Source organism: Sander vitreus, unplaced genomic scaffold (assembly GCF_031162955.1).
Source record: "Sander vitreus isolate 19-12246 unplaced genomic scaffold, sanVit1 ctg325_0, whole genome shotgun sequence".
Classification (NCBI taxonomy): domain Eukaryota; kingdom Metazoa; phylum Chordata; class Actinopteri; order Perciformes; family Percidae; genus Sander; species Sander vitreus.
This window is the reverse complement of record NW_027595471.1, coordinates 1-5,000: the sequence shown is the minus strand read 5'-3', so window position 1 is coordinate 5,000 and position 5,000 is coordinate 1.

The window sequence follows — 5,000 nt, the reverse complement described above, 5'->3', positions numbered from 1 at the left end:
GTTAGGTTAAGGTTAAGGGTCAGGGTTAAAGAGGGGAGGGAAAGGGGAGAAAGTAAAGAAGGGAGGAAAAAAGAGAGAAAAAAAAGAAGAAGAAGAAGAAGAAGAGGAAAAGAAAAGAGAAGAAAAGAAAAGGAGGAAATGGGAAGTGAATGCAAAGGGAGAGAGGCTGGGTTACCCTATTTTTCATTCAAGCCTCTCGGGACATGTGTGCCCAATTTTTGAATCCATGTACGTTCACATCTTCTTCTGAGTTTCACTGACCAGGTCTGATTAGCTTCTAAGATTGTAGCTCTCAAATTATCCCACTTATGTTGTACAAAATGTTTTACCAATGGATTGTTTACATTTTTTTGGTTAGTAATGTTGTATCTGTGTTGAGTAAACCTCGTCAGAAGGCTGTTCCCAGTCTCGCCTACATATTGTAGTGAACATTCTCGGCATCTAATCAAATAAATACAGTTTTTTGTATGAACATCCAAGCCTCTCTGTGTTGTAAACACCTCTTTGGTAGTTTGATTTTGGACCGTCCTATAGATTCTGAAAAAAACTGTCCATTTTTCTGGTTTTTAGATGGGTTTAAAGGTCTCAATTTGGATCTGACTAGAAGATCTTGAATGTTTTTGTTTCTTCTGTAAGCTGCAATGAGTTTATATTCTTTAAGAAAAAGTCACGCCTCCTGAGCAGTTAAAATTGTGTTTCATTTTCTTGACAAACTCAACATTTGGTTCTGAATATTGTACTATGATGGGAAGAATAGAGTCTAGACAGATTGGTTTAGTCTCTTCAAATGTTTTGAGGACTTTTTGCAACATGGTGAATGTGTAACCTCTGTTTAGGAGAGAGGAAAAGAGAGTCTTGGTAGCCATTTTAAAGTCCTCTTGTCTTGTGCAGATTCTCTTAAATCGCAAAAAGTTGAGACTTGACTAGTCCTGCAAATGTATGTTTAGGGTGGTAACTCGTTCTGTAAAGTAAAGAATGACTGTCAGTCTCTTTAAAGAATACCTTGATGTCAAGTTTATGTGTTTGGTTAAAGTTTGGGCCCTTGAAGGTGGTCGTGTCAAGAAAATCAATAGTGTCATTACTCAATGTTGCTGTCAGTTTGATGGAGTCACTGTGTTGATTGAGCTTGTCAAGAAAGTGATAGAATTCCTCCTTTGTGTGCTCCCAGACGCCCCAGATGTCGTCGAGATATCTATAATAATGTAGAGGGTCGTTTGGAGCAAGAAGCCAGAGCCTCAGTTTCCCACTGACACATGAAGATATTTGCATAGCTGGGGGCAAAGCGACAGCCCATTGCTGTGCCCCTAACCTGCAAGTAGAACTGATCGTCAAACTCAAAGTCGTTTCTCGTGAGATTGATTTCTAGAAGTTGAAGAATTTCCTTATCCGGTCTTTTTACTATTTGGATATTTTCGGAGGATATTTCTGATGGCAAGCAGCCCATCTGGCGTGCTGATGTTAGTATACAAGGAAGAAACATCCATGGAGAATAGCAAGGCCGTGGTAGGGATATTCAAACTTTTAACCTTCTCTACAAAGTCATACGTGTCCTTGACATAACTCTCGTGTAGAGTGGAGAGTGGATTGAGGTAGAAATCGACAAATTGAGCCGTGTTGTAAGTTGGGCTGTTACAATCAGAAACTATCGGTCTACCAGGAGGTATCTTAAATGGCACAGACCACTTATTCTTAGGTTTATGTATTTTGGGAAGTAGATAGAAACGACGGGCTCTGGGTTCTTGGTTACTCAGGAGGAATTGTTTTTGTTTATTGTTGATGAATTTTTTGTTATGTAGAGAATTGACAATCTTCTCAATCAGAGGGACAGTGTCTTTGTACATAGGGACGGTCCAACTTAGTGTAGTAATTGGTGTCAGATAACTGTTTGTATCCCTCATAGAGGTAGTCTTGTCTGTCCATAATAACTACAGCACTTCCTTTATCAGCCGGTTTCAATACAATGTTATTATTACTGCTGAGTTGTTCAAGTGCTGTCTGTTCAAATTTGGAAAGATTGGGTTTAGTAAAGCCTACTCTATACTGTTGCTGAAAAGTGTCCAAGTCTAGTTTGATAAGATCTGAAACTTCAGGCGGCAACTGGGCTAAAGTCGGGGACCAGGTAGACTTGGGCATAAAGGGCAACTGAGTCATTTCAGGCTTGTCTTTATAATATACTGCAAGTCTCAAGTTTCTGTGGTAATTTTGAATGTCCGCTCTCAAAGTGTCCCTGATCTCTTTGTTGGTCGGTTTCACATTGGACGGAATAAATGTCAGACCCTTATTCAGCAAACTAGTTTGTGCTGCAGTCAGTGTAAAAGATTTGGATAAATTGACCACTGTTCTTAACCCCGTGACCCCTGGGGTCTTTATGGGGACATTCTGTTTAAATGTGCAACCCAGTGGTCAAACATGTGTTGGGCAGTCTGTTCGGTCCAGTGGACAAGATCACCCTCTGTGTCAAAGAGTTTCTTGGAAAGCTGCGGTATACTGTCTGGATGGCACACAATATGACTATTGAGGTCTGCCAAGTTATTCCGCTCAATGGTGGACAAGTCTCGGTGATGGTTGACTATTGGAACCAAAATCCTGGCTTCTGGAAAGGCAATTTCAGCCATTTTAATAGCCTTTTTTCAGTTCAGGGGCTGTAGTAGTTTCTTTCTGATATTTGCTATTAATGCCAAAAGACAAGATCACTCTCTCGACATCCTTGGAGACTGTAGTGCGAGCCAAAAGGGCCTCAGCGTGTTTAAATGTAGCCCCAGGATAACTTTCAATCTGAATGTTGGACTCTGTTTGAGTTGGGATTCTGCTCAGGTTAGAGTCTCCAATAATCAACCATTTCCTGTTTACCTGTAGAGACCAGTCCGACATCTTATTCATTACTCTGGGATGTCTGTGTGGTGTGCACTCTGCAGGATGTGGTGCGGATGGAGTAAAGGAAAGTTTAGTTTGAACCCTAGGTTGTTTAAGAGGACCCAAATTGTATCGTGGTAATCTACCAGTAAAGATGACAGAGTCAGACCTGTCTAAGATGCTCCCCTCTAGTACCTCCGTGTCCGAAATCTCGATCCTGAGTGGTGTGGGGGTAGTAGGCTCTTGACGCAGGACCCCGGGAGTGGTAGTAGAGGCAGCCGGAGTCTGGAGCTCACTGGGAACCTGGTAGGTAGGGGGCATCCAGGGAGGGGCAGTCTGGGATGAAGGAAAGGTTAGAGAGATGCAGAGGGGAAGAGGAGGAGGGAGGGTGGGGGGGATGAGGGGAGAGAAGGGAGATGGGTGGAGGATGGTCCTGGATCTTCCGGTTCCTCTCGGTCCCCACCAACCGGTGGCTCCGTCCGCTGCTCTTGGTTCGGTGGCTCCGTCTGCTGCTCCTGGTCCTGGCAGGTGCGGTGTATAGTCACCGTTATTTGTTGTGGCCCAGAAGTGGGTGTAGGTCTCATCTCTTCCCCTAGCGTCCTGGGCTGGCGTTGAGGTAGTTGTATTGTAGATGTTGAAGGTCGGGTTTCCTCAATCGTTTCAATCCGGTTCCAATCCTGTGTTGGTGAAGGCGGTCGGGCAGAGGGGACGACGAGGGTCTCCGTGTCCAACGTCGGCTGCGGTTGAGGCGTGGTTGCAGTCACCTCATCCTGGACCTCTACCAACCTGTTGTTCTCCACAGGTAGGGTAGATGTGCGAGACTGTAGTTCCGATCGTGTTTGTGTATGTGACTGTGTGGCATTTAGTATGTTAGCATATGCAGAATCTATTGTTACTTGTGAGATCTTTTTACCGTAGTGTCTGCGTGCCCATATAACTGCCACATCGAAATTTTTCTGCCATGAGTCAGCTTGGAGCTGTGAGAGAACCTGCAAGTTGCTTTGCAGTGAGACAGTGTAGTGATCGCGGAGTGTTTGTATAGTGTTATGTTCCCACTCTTTAGCATTAGCTTTAATACGATCCCCTGTTTCAGTGTTTAGATCAGCCGGTTTGATCGTTTCAGTTAGCAGATTTGTAACCTTAACAATGGCTTGCGGGACGTTCTGGGAAGAGACATTGTTCAGGTGGTGTGTAGCTTTAAGATATCTGTAAATAGTGCGTGTTGTGATCACAAAGTCAGTATTCTGTTTGTGCTGTGTCACATGCTGTGGTCGTCTGGAATTACCAGTCTCTCTGTTGTAGTTGGAGCTAGCACCCTGGCGTCTCTGAGGGGGTCCCCTCTGCCCCAGCCGTCCACGTGAGCGTGAATCACCCTGCCAGGCCCGTACGTTGTTAAATCCCCTGCGGCGATGGAAGCGGTCCCTTCTCTCCCTCGGCGGTCCGTAATTTCTCCAGTTGTGGTTAGCTGCGTTCCGGTCATAGCTTCGGTTCGTGGCAAAGTAGCTCCCCGGGTTGCGGTCCTGGGAACTGTAGCTAACGTGCCTAGTTGCATCGGCGTAGGTAAAGCGGGCCCGATTGTAGCCACCGTTAGCTCGGTTGGGATAATCATTAGCTGCCTCAGTATGGTAGCCGCGGGCCCGGTTGTAGCCACGGTTAGCTCGATTGGGATAATCATCAGCTGCATTAGCATAGTCATTGCGGGCCCGGTGGTAGCCACGATTAGCTCGGTTGGGATACTCCTTGGCTGTATCTACGTAGCCTGTGCGGGCCTGATTGTAGCCACTATTAGCACGATTGGGGTAGTCCTTAGTTGCATCAGTGTAGTTAGTGCGGGCCCGGTAACGGCTACGATAAGCTCGGTTGGGGTAATCATTAGTTTGTCTGTCGCGCTGATAATTATCCCTGTAGGCATTAGTTGGTATGTTAGCGTAGTCATTGTTCATATAATCATTAGCTGGCCTTTCAGCGGGGTAGCGAGAGCCGTCAGTCGGCCCGCTAGCGGGACGGTTAACTTGGTTAACATAGCCCGAGGTGGGCTTATAGCTAGCGGAGTAGCCAGTGGGCACATACCGGTCAGACGAGCGTCCTCGGCGTCTGTAAGCATCATCAAGTTCACGGTTAGCAAGTCTGCCTCTTCGGTAGCGGAC